The sequence below is a fragment of the Schistocerca americana genome, chromosome 4, assembly GCF_021461395.2.
Source record: "Schistocerca americana isolate TAMUIC-IGC-003095 chromosome 4, iqSchAmer2.1, whole genome shotgun sequence".
NCBI lineage: Eukaryota > Metazoa > Arthropoda > Insecta > Orthoptera > Acrididae > Schistocerca > Schistocerca americana.
Genome location: NC_060122.1, coordinates 236,438,912 through 236,451,591, shown reverse-complemented (window position 1 = coordinate 236,451,591; position 12,680 = coordinate 236,438,912).

Sequence of the window (12,680 nt, the reverse complement as noted above, 5' to 3'; positions counted from 1 at the left end):
AAGCAACATGTAGGGTCGGTGTCTCACGTAATCAACGGCTATAGTTTGATTCTAGGGTAAGACTTTCTGCTCAACATCATGCAAGAATTGGCCTTCGGCGACGTATATACTCAGCGGGAAGACATTCTGGCTATGGGAAACTGTTGTTAATGTTGATCTGGGCCGAGCAAATGTCTAGTACAGGGGCCAGTCCAGTTAAACCGTGAGCAACGACATTACTGTTTGATTCACATGGTCGTGCCGAAAGGCACCGGGGAGTCCATATGGGTGAGTATGGAGTCTGAATTACCAGTTGATACGTTATTATGTGTAGTAGAAACACTGGAAGGTAATGTATAAATATAGCATACTGTTTGGTGAAACGTAATACTGTACACGTATGAGAGGGGGGACCGAGGCGAAATAGTACCCTTCAATGAGGATAAATTTGGAGCCAAGGGCCGGCCACGGTGGTCTAGCGGTTTTAGGCGCTCAGTCCGGAACCGCGTGACTGCTACGGTCGCAGGTTCGAATCCTGCCTCGGGAATGGGTGTGTGTGATGTCCTTAGGTTAGTTAGGTTTAAGTAGTTCTAAGTTCTAAGGGACTGATGACCACAGATGTTAAGTCCCATAGTGCTCAGAGCCATTTGAACCATTTTTGGAGCCAGGGAGGTTAATTAGTTGAAGTTAGCATTATTAGCTATTCCGGATGAGGAGAATTACCACACCGACGGTGTAGGCTATAAAAGTGCGCAGGATGCTGCTAGTACTGCATTTGGTGATAAATTGAAGCATTGGAAGGGATCAGGGAAAACTCAGGTGGACCTGTAGCTATAATTTGAGGATCTGGTTTTTCCGTAAAGGCCGTTGCCCACTACGCCAGTAAAACAACACATAATTCCGACAAAGCACCAATGTATCGAAGGCAGTACAGAGTACCACGATCGCTGAAACCAGTTTTGCAAGACATATAAATTAACAATTTTGATGGGATAATGGAAGAGAGCAGTAGCCTCTGGGGTGGGGGACGGGCGGGTGGGAATTGTAATTGTTTAATTGTCTATTGATGGGTCAAAGAAGTATCAACTTCGTTGTGATTACGTTCGTTTGAACAGTACGACTACAGCAGATGCTTACCTAGTTCCAAATATAGGAGAAACGGTAGATAACATAGGGTAAAGCCAACACTTCTCGACAATGGACTTAAGGGATGGGTACATCAGCTGGAAGGGTAGTCCGGAGGGTAGACCGAAAACGGCGTTTTCTGTACCCTGGGGACACTACCAAAATAGAAGGATGCCTTATGGGTTGATGAATCCACCAGCAACATTCCAACAGTAGCTGGATGGAGTGCTGGTAGGACTGAAACAGCGTCAGTGACTGGTGTTTCTCTGTGAAGTAATGGTATTTTCAAGGGACATGCAAGAGCATAGACAACATCTGAGGGAGTTGCCCAATGTATTAATGTCATCCTGTTCGACGTCCAAAAGTCACTTAAATCTGGAGAAAGTTAACCATGTAGCCCATATCATTCTTAAGGATGGTATTAGAATTGATCCCAGGATAGTGAAAGCTGTACAGGATTTTCTGTTACCTGAAACAATGAAACAATTACAGTCCTTTCTCAGCGACTCGAATTACTATTGGAAGTTCGTGAAGGTTTAAGTGGATATTAAAAAACCACTTGCGCATTGGTTGAGAAAGGGTTTTATGATTGTATGATGGGAAAAATGTCAGGGAGAAATTGTCAGATAAAAAAGGTGCTCACGTTAAATGCAGTTTTGGTTTTTCCAGACTTCCAAAGGGCGTGTGTCTTCTCATGCTCATGGGTATGTATTAAGTGTGGAAGTGGGGGTCATGAAAAAACTATTGCCTCTGCCTCAAGACTGTTGAACGCAGCTGAGAGTTGTTGTCTCACAATGGAGATAGAGATGCTTAGCTTCGTGTACGGAGTAACATACTTCCGGTGTTACCTACTTACGGTAGAAAATTTAAGATAGTGACAAACAATGTTGCTTTGAAGTGGTTATTAGGTTTGAATAACCCATGCTGAAGACTGACGTGTTGGTCACTGAAATTCAGCGAATCTGGGTATGAAGTAGTCGACAAACCCGCGGAGAGACACGCTATCGCGGACAGTTTGAACAGAAAGATAACGCTAATACAGGTACTAAGGAAGGCCATTGGGAAATGACGCAGCGCAGAGTGCCGATGAACAGTGTGTACATTATGGCAAGCAACAACGGTTGAGCATGAATGATGGATTACTATGTAAAGAAACGAAAGTAAGACCACGAGTTGTGGTGACAGTGAAGTTCAAACTGGAAGTGTCACATGAAATGCATGATCACACTTCACTGGATCATGTGAGATTCAGGGCAACGAATCAGAGAGTGGTAGAAAAGTATTATTGGAAGGGAAGGAAGAATTATGTTGATCAGTACGGCAGAAATTGAGTGGTTTGTGCACAGTGGACGGATTTAAAATGAATGCAGATACTGTTACAGAAATTGCTAGAAATAACAGAAGCATTCAACTTCAGTGGGGTGGACGTATTGGCCAAATTCAGCGGAAACCAGCGGAAAATCTTTTTGTGCTGACCACAATAGACTATTTTTCTCGTTACATAGAGATGATGCCAATGTCGGACAAGTAGGCAATCCTAGTCCCGCAGGCATCAGTTAATAGGTGGATACTACAGTTCGGTGTGTCAGAGATGATAATTTTGGACCAATGGACTAACTTCATGTCAGACCTGACGAAAGAGTTATTTCCGTTGCTTAAAAAAATAAAATAAAATAAAAACAAAAAATTAGAACTAGGGCACTTTATCAACAAACTAGCGGGAGGACGAAACCATCTCCTCGCGCTATTGATAAGGTGCTTAGTTATTACGCGGATGCACACCATTCTGATTTAAACACGTATCTATCCTTCGTAGTGAGTGAGTGCATACAACAGCAAAGTACCACTTGCACGGGTTGTTGCCATTCGAGGTGGAATAAGGAAAAAAAATGGTATCGCCATTCGACATGATTAGACGGGAATGTGACAGGAAAGGAGAGACGGTCCGGGAGCTTGCGAGAACGGAAAGGGAGGTGTGGAGGAAGGTCCAGCGAGCAACTTCTAAGTCACTGGAAAGCAGGAGGAGTTGGTGAAGCGAGTGGGAACATTGTCTCATTAGAGCATAGGCCAGTGGTTGACGATGTCACACCCATACACTCCGAAGAGAGAAACGAGGAAGTTTGTTACACGGTACCAGGGCATCTGAAACTACGTCACTAGTAAATGTGAAGCCGCAGCTGCCAACATGAATAACGATTGCTCAATGTTGAGCGTCTATGACCTTGGTTTCAGTGGAGGCAGATCTGCAACAGGTATTAGCGAAGGCGAGGAAAGTGGCAAAGAGAAGGCAGTGGAATAATGAACAGCGGCAGAGAAAGATCCGTATACCTCATACGTCTTAACCATTGAGGTCAAGGAAGTGGTTGGTAAGTAATATAATTCTATAATTACGGATATATTTCTTTTGTGAATAGTACAGGGTATTAACGTGCTTTTACATAAGGTTATACATTTGTGTTTTAGGGTAGGTTTTATCATTAGCGTGTTATGATTTCCTCTTCGGAGACAGCCGACTTCTGACAGGATACCGATCGCTGTGATCAAGTTGCCGTATATGTCAAGGGCCGGAAAATAAGTATGCTAGTGTTGGCAGTGCTGTATTTCATCGGAGTGGGGGCGCTGAAAGATCATCACCCAGAAGGAGTAGTTTTTTTTCCAGGCATCCAGACGTGGTGGTACCCAGTCACAGATGTCCAATAGGTTTAGTGTTTAATGTGTGGGAATGGCCAAACAAAATTAGGAGACTGGAGAAAGTGTTATCAGGGGTAGAGCCGTCAGCAGTTAGTAGTGACAAGCTGAGAGAGGTCTCAAAGGAAAACAGGAAATTGCTCGGATATGTTCAGTACTAAAGAAGCACATGGAAGAGGTGTTCTGAGTGGTCCCGAAGGAATCCAGGAGAGTAAGCAGGGGATGGATAGCTGCTGAAAACCGTATTCGGGGCAGCAGATGAAAGCTACGTGAGCCAACTGAACCAATCGACAGTAGCCGCAGTGGAAATTGGAAGAAAGGAATACAGTAGTGTAGGTCAGTTCGGAATACTATCATTATTGAGTCCTAGGAAACCTGGACAAAAAGTCTACCGGAAAATGCGATGAGATCGAAAACCAAATGGTCTTCGGAAGGCCTGGTTCTGTATACGAAAAAGTCAAGAAACTTTCGGCGAAATGGAAACTAAAGGCAATCAAGAGTGTTACAAGTATTTAACTTTTTCGTCTTCAGAAATGGGAAATGCAGCAAGGAAATGTGGGAGCAGCTTTCTCTTGGTGTTCTCGAAGCTAAGACTTCATTGCAAGCAGACTCAAAGTTCATAAGTTCCACGAGTAACGAGATCAGACAGTATACACGTAAGTTAGATTTATACTGTTTCTGCACAAAGAGTAAACTTTATGACCAAACATCCATGCAAACTTCCCTAATTGGGCTCCTTACCATGAGACGACGTTGTACCATAATCTCTTATCAGAAAGGTACACTGAACGTTCATGATTACTGTCAAGACGTGATTCTACAAACTGTACAACCATTTGAAATAGCTTAAGCTGTTAACCACTGTACTGTGGAAACAATTATTGTAGGAACAATCGAAACACTCCCAAAATACAGAACACCGTAAGATTTTATCTCTGTTGTAGTGGAGCTTCCTAGACTTTGAATAAGGCCTTCAGAGCGGTTTTGGAAGCGCTGACACGTCGCCGTATTCAGCATAGGAGGATATGCTTCCCCCACCACGTGACTTCGAGCCACAGCCCACAGTGTCCTCATTTGGCGTGAGTGACCTTTTTCTTTTAGGCATTGGATCGAAGTTTAGGAAGCGCGATTATACTCCTTTATGAAACCTGAGGAATCAGTGCACTTATCACTGTTTGAGGGGAATCCTAGAGATCAGTCGTTACTACCTTAGCGTTGTATACAGTGCAGTTTGCTTGGGAATTCTGCTCCGTGCGCCCAGTCTGTAGCAATTGTTTTCTTTACGTGTAATCGTTTTGGGCACATGGTTAGACAATGTAGAGAGTCCATGTGGCTCATGGTTGAGGAGAAGACGTAGGTTGTTAGAACACTCTGCGACTACCTATTGTATTTAGGTTATTAGTAGATTATTGTTTTAAATTGTTTAGAGGTATTAATTTCAAGTCGTAAAGATGAATAAGGAGGGGTAGTTGAAAATCGGAGACACAAGGAGTCACCAGTGAGGATGCTACGCAGTCGTCGGTGAAGAACAGACGAACAGATAAAATGGCCACAGAGACTGCCAGAGAAAGATCAGAAAATAAACGCGCCAAGGTTACAGGCTGTAGGAGTGGATCCACTGATTGGTAACTCTGTTTCTCTCATCTTTGGCAGAGCGTCTGAGAAAGTGTTGACATTTTTAGAGGATCTTAGATTATTGACTAATATAGGGGTCTGATGAATAACAGAAATAGCAAAGTTACGTTTGTCAAGGGAAGTGATGTCGTTGGTGATGTGATCACAGACTCTACGCAACGCGCAGAATTTAGACCAACTCAGGTAGGGGCTAAGACAAAGGTATAGGAAGCACAGTAGCGCACCGTTTTTCCGTGAACAGCTTTTACCAAGAGACGTAACGTAGCAGCTGAGGATTTCGTGGATAGGTTTACGAAAATAAACGTACGTATTTATCAGTTAAAGCAGAGTGAGAAGGTGAACGAATTATTGTTACTGTAAGCCGAACACATGGGCTTGACGCTTTTCTACTGATGACCATAGATGTTAAGTCCCATAGTGCTCAGAGCCATGTGACACTCTTCTGAGGGGTTTTGGACTGTGGACGTCTAGCAGGGCGTCATAGGATCTTCATGCAGCGGTTGGGATAGCACTGGAGTATGATGAGATAGATATTTCCATGAGTGTAGGGGATCGAAAGAAAGTGTTTCCATCGAATATAAGATGTTTTAACTGTGGTAGTGAATGACACAGACAACGTTAGGCGCTGTGAGAGGGTAGTAGAAATGACGTAGACAGCTGTCAGTTTAGTGGAAATAGTCGTAGGAGCGCTGTGCAACAACTACACGGATACAGAGATAATGGGAAAGATGGTCTGGATCGTAAGAAGTACCCGTTAAACTCGAACCCCAGAGCCACCAGAAGGAGTTCCCAGTAAAGCTGAACGATGAGGTGGAATGTCCCATACGGATGAGATTGATGGTGGGGAATAAAAAGTTTTGTCGGACACAGGGGCGCATGTGTGGATTGGCTCAAGAGAGATAGTACATCGGAGGCACTGGAACCCACCACGTTACAGTTTGAATATGGTAGGGGACAGTGTTTTGCGGTCACTGAAGTTAATAATGATGCCTTTTTCGCTGGAGGCAACGATTATTGTAAGCAACATGTAGGGTCGGTGTCTCACGTAATCAACGGCTATAGTTTGATTCTAGGGTAAGACTTTCTGCTCAACATCATGCAAGAATTGGCCTTCGGCGACGTATATACTCAGCGGGAAGACATTCTGGCTATGGGAAACTGTTGTTAATGTTGATCTGGGCCGAGCAAATGTCTAGTACAGGGGCCAGTCCAGTTAAACCGTGAGCAACGACATTACTGTTTGATTCACATGGTCGTGCCGAAAGGCACCGGGGAGTCCATATGGGTGAGTATGGAGTCTGAATTACCAGTTGATACGTTATTATGTGTAGTAGAAACACTGGAAGGTAATGTATAAATATAGCATACTGTTTGGTGAAACGTAATACTGTACACGTATGAGAGGGGGGACCGAGGCGAAATAGTACCCTTCAATGAGGATAAATTTGGAGCCAAGGGCCGGCCACGGTGGTCTAGCGGTTTTAGGCGCTCAGTCCGGAACCGCGTGACTGCTACGGTCGCAGGTTCGAATCCTGCCTCGGGAATGGGTGTGTGTGATGTCCTTAGGTTAGTTAGGTTTAAGTAGTTCTAAGTTCTAAGGGACTGATGACCACAGATGTTAAGTCCCATAGTGCTCAGAGCCATTTGAACCATTTTTGGAGCCAGGGAGGTTAATTAGTTGAAGTTAGCATTATTAGCTATTCCGGATGAGGAGAATTACCACACCGACGGTGTAGGCTATAAAAGTGCGCAGGATGCTGCTAGTACTGCATTTGGTGATAAATTGAAGCATTGGAAGGGATCAGGGAAAACTCAGGTGGACCTGTAGCTATAATTTGAGGATCTGGTTTTTCCGTAAAGGCCGTTGCCCACTACGCCAGTAAAACAACACATAATTCCGACAAAGCACCAATGTATCGAAGGCAGTACAGAGTACCACGATCGCTGAAACCAGTTTTGCAAGACATATAAATTAACAATTTTGATGGGATAATGGAAGAGAGCAGTAGCCTCTGGGGTGGGGGACGGGCGGGTGGGAATTGTAATTGTTTAATTGTCTATTGATGGGTCAAAGAAGTATCAACTTCGTTGTGATTACGTTCGTTTGAACAGTACGACTACAGCAGATGCTTACCTAGTTCCAAATATAGGAGAAACGGTAGATAACATAGGGTAAAGCCAACACTTCTCGACAATGGACTTAAGGGATGGGTACATCAGCTGGAAGGGTAGTCCGGAGGGTAGACCGAAAACGGCGTTTTCTGTACCCTGGGGACACTACCAAAATAGAAGGATGCCTTATGGGTTGATGAATCCACCAGCAACATTCCAACAGTAGCTGGATGGAGTGCTGGTAGGACTGAAACAGCGTCAGTGACTGGTGTTTCTCTGTGAAGTAATGGTATTTTCAAGGGACATGCAAGAGCATAGACAACATCTGAGGGAGTTGCCCAATGTATTAATGTCATCCTGTTCGACGTCCAAAAGTCACTTAAATCTGGAGAAAGTTAACCATGTAGCCCATATCATTCTTAAGGATGGTATTAGAATTGATCCCAGGATAGTGAAAGCTGTACAGGATTTTCTGTTACCTGAAACAATGAAACAATTACAGTCCTTTCTCAGCGACTCGAATTACTATTGGAAGTTCGTGAAGGTTTAAGTGGATATTAAAAAACCACTTGCGCATTGGTTGAGAAAGGGTTTTATGATTGTATGATGGGAAAAATGTCAGGGAGAAATTGTCAGATAAAAAAGGTGCTCACGTTAAATGCAGTTTTGGTTTTTCCAGACTTCCAAAGGGCGTGTGTCTTCTCATGCTCATGGGTATGTATTAAGTGTGGAAGTGGGGGTCATGAAAAAACTATTGCCTCTGCCTCAAGACTGTTGAACGCAGCTGAGAGTTGTTGTCTCACAATGGAGATAGAGATGCTTAGCTTCGTGTACGGAGTAACATACTTCCGGTGTTACCTACTTACGGTAGAAAATTTAAGATAGTGACAAACAATGTTGCTTTGAAGTGGTTATTAGGTTTGAATAACCCATGCTGAAGACTGACGTGTTGGTCACTGAAATTCAGCGAATCTGGGTATGAAGTAGTCGACAAACCCGCGGAGAGACACGCTATCGCGGACAGTTTGAACAGAAAGATAACGCTAATACAGGTACTAAGGAAGGCCATTGGGAAATGACGCAGCGCAGAGTGCCGATGAACAGTGTGTACATTATGGCAAGCAACAACGGTTGAGCATGAATGATGGATTACTATGTAAAGAAACGAAAGTAAGACCACGAGTTGTGGTGACAGTGAAGTTCAAACTGGAAGTGTCACATGAAATGCATGATCACACTTCACTGGATCATGTGAGATTCAGGGCAACGAATCAGAGAGTGGTAGAAAAGTATTATTGGAAGGGAAGGAAGAATTATGTTGATCAGTACGGCAGAAATTGAGTGGTTTGTGCACAGTGGACGGATTTAAAATGAATGCAGATACTGTTACAGAAATTGCTAGAAATAACAGAAGCATTCAACTTCAGTGGGGTGGACGTATTGGCCAAATTCAGCGGAAACCAGCGGAAAATCTTTTTGTGCTGACCACAATAGACTATTTTTCTCGTTACATAGAGATGATGCCAATGTCGGACAAGTAGGCAATCCTAGTCCCGCAGGCATCAGTTAATAGGTGGATACTACAGTTCGGTGTGTCAGAGATGATAATTTTGGACCAATGGACTAACTTCATGTCAGACCTGACGAAAGAGTTATTTCCGTTGCTTAAAAAAATAAAATAAAATAAAAACAAAAAATTAGAACTAGGGCACTTTATCAACGAACTAGCGGGAGGACGAAACCATCTCCTCGCGCTATTGATAAGGTGCTTAGTTATTACGCGGATGCACACCATTCTGGTTTAAACACGTATCTATCCTTCGGAGTGAGTGAGTGCATACAACAGCAAAGTACCACTTGCACGGGTTGTTGCCATTCGAGGTGGAATAAGGAAAAAAAATGGTATCGCCATTCGACATGATTAGACGGGAATGTGACAGGAAAGGAGAGACGGTCCGGGAGCTTGCGAGAACGGAAAGGGAGGTGTGGAGGAAGGTCCAGCGAGCAACTACTAAGTCACTGGAAAGCAGGAGGAGTTGGTGAAGCGAGTGGGAACATTGTCTCATTAGAGCATAGGCCAGTGGTTGACGATGTCACACCCATACACTCCGAAGAGAGAAACGAGGAAGTTTGTTACACGGTACCAGGGCATCTGAAACTACGTCACTAGTAAATGTGAAGCCGCAGCTGCCAACATGAATAACGATTGCTCAATGTTGAGCGTCTATGACCTTGGTTTCAGTGGAGGCAGATCTGCAACAGGTATTAGCGAAGGCGAGGAAAGTGGCAAAGAGAAGGCAGTGGAATAATGAACAGCGGCAGAGAAAGATCCGTATACCTCATACGTCTTAACCATTGAGGTCAAGGAAGTGGTTGGTAAGTAATATAATTCTATAATTACGGATTTATTTCTTTTGTGAATAGTACAGGGTATTAACGTGCTTTTACATAAGGTTATACATTTGTGTTTTAGGGTAGGTTTTATCATTAGCGTGTTATGATTTCCTCTTCGGAGACAGCCGACTTCTGACAGGATACCGATCGCTGTGATCAAGTTGCCGTATATGTCAAGGGCCGGAAAATAAGTATGCTAGTGTTGGCAGTGCTGTATTTCATCGGAGTGGGGGCGCTGGAAGATCATCACCCAGAAGGAGTAGTTTTTTTTTCCAGGCATCCAGACGTGGTGGTACCCAGTCACAGATGTCCAATAGGTTTAGTGTTTAATGTGTGGGAATGGCCAAACAAAATTAGGAGACTGGAGAAAGTGTTATCAGGGGTAGAGCCGTCAGCAGTTAGTAGTGACAAGCTGAGAGAGGTCTCAAAGGAAAACAGGAAATTGCTCGGATATGTTCAGTACTAAAGAAGCACATGGAAGAGGTGTTCTGAGTGGTCCCGAAGGAATCCAGGAGAGTAAGCAGGGGATGGATAGCTGCTGAAAACCGTATTCGGGGCAGCAGATGAAAGCTACGTGAGCCAACTGAACCAATCGACAGTAGCCGCAGTGGAAATTGGAAGAAAGGAATACAGTAGTGTAGGTCAGTTCGGAATAATATCATTATTGAGTCCTAGGAAATCTGGACAAAAAGTCTACCGGAAAATGCGATGAGATCGAAAACCAAATGGTCTTCGGAAGGCCTGGTTCTGTATACGAAAAAGTCAAGAAACTTTCGGCGAAATGGAAACTAAAGGCAATCAAGAGTGTTACAAGTATTTAACTTTTTCGTCTTCAGAAATGGGAAATGCAGTTAATATAAAAACTATGGTGGCATCAGTCTCCTACACATTTGCTAGAAACTATACTGAAAGATGATTGATGATCAAAGGAAAAATGTCACAGAAGCTGATATTTATGAGAAACAAAATGGGTTTAGACCAGGTTGTTTAGGCGCAGTGTGTGTATGTAACTAAGGACATTTCAGAAAAAAGTTGCAAGATATTCCTATTTTCATGAAAATAAATGTAAGCTACAGAGAAAGACGGGTAATACACAAAATGTGCAAGGACCAAGAGCGAATAAGAATGAAAGGCTTAGAACATATTGCTTTGTCTGAACAGGGCTCTGACAGAAGTGTAGTCTGTCGCCCGTATTATTTAATCTGTACGCCAAAGAAACAATGGCGGAATGAAAGAGCAGTTAAGGAGAGGGTTTGAAATAGAGGAAGAAAGGATATTGTTGGCGTTGCCATCGATGATCACGTACACTGGCAGTAAAGGCGTAGCATCTCCGATTAATCATTGACCACAGCAACGTTGACAAAAAGGAAGGGCATGATGATAGAACTTCGGCGAAGGCAGCAAATAATTAACTTTTGTAGTTACGGAACTGAGGGAGTAAAAGTTGTAAGGGAAGACAGAGAATTAAATATGAGGGACGATAAAAAAAATTCGTCTGTGGGCGTTGCTACAGCGTATATGCAAAGGTAGCTCGACTCCGATGCTGGTATGCAAGCAACAACATGAAGGAAAGGAATTAGTGTGGCGTTTGCGTCATTCTGACATCTTCTTCTTCTTTATCGTCGCCTTGTCCCACGTCACGTAGAGTCGGCGTTGCTCTTCTGGATCCTTCTCCTCCATAGTTCTCTATCCATTGCCTCTTCCTTCTTCCATCCTTTCTCCCTTAGGTCCCAGAATATCTTATCCTTCCACGTCAACTTCGGTCTTCCTCTCCTTCTCGCTCCTTCAATCTTTATATCTCCAATTCTGTTTCCGATATACTCTTCCCCTTTTCTCTGTAAGTGTCCGTACCACCTTAGTCTGCTCTCTTGTGTCTTTTTCCCCCATGGGTCCCACTTTCACTGCTCCTCTAACAAATTCATTTCTAATTCTGTCCTTCCTTGTTACCCCACGCATCCACCTCAGCATCTTCATTTCCGCCACTTCCATCTTCCTTTCCCGGGCTACTGTGATTGGCCATGTCCCTGTCCCGTATATCATAGCAGGCATTACCACCGACTTGTACACTTTCCCTTTCAACCCAATGCTCACCGTCTTGTCACACAACACTCCACTCATTTTCCTCCAGTTGTTCCAACCGCAATTTATTCGGTGTTGTATCTCGCTTTCCAGTCCTCCATCCCTCTGTATGTACGACCCTAGGTATTTAAATTTGCAGACCGATTTCAGCTCAGCATCCTGGATCTGGAAATACCTCATCTGCACATCCTTTAGTGCAAAATATTCTGACTTTGCCTGCTAATTTTCATCCCTCTTTCTTCTAGTGCCTTCCTCCAATCCTCCAGCTTTTTCTCAAGTCTGTCGATGCTCTGCTCACAAAGAACTACATCATCCGCAAGCATCATATTCCACGGTGCTTCCTTCTTCACATCTTTCACCAGCACATCCATAATCAGGTCAAAGAGGTAGGGACTAAGCGCATGTCATTCTGACATGCATGCGATAAATGAGGGAACTTGAACTATGGCGACGTTATTTCCAAATCCGTTCAAACTGGACCAATGCTGTTGTTTTCTGTGCTGCCGAAGGTCAACATTTAGATATCCATAAGAGAATGAAAACTGTGTGGGGGGTAATAAGCGTGTCCAAAACCGCCACTGCGGAATGGTTCGTCAGGGGATGCTGCTGCTTCATAATGATGCACGCCCTACTTAGCAGAGTCGTAGGAGATGCCCCGACTGGTTCGG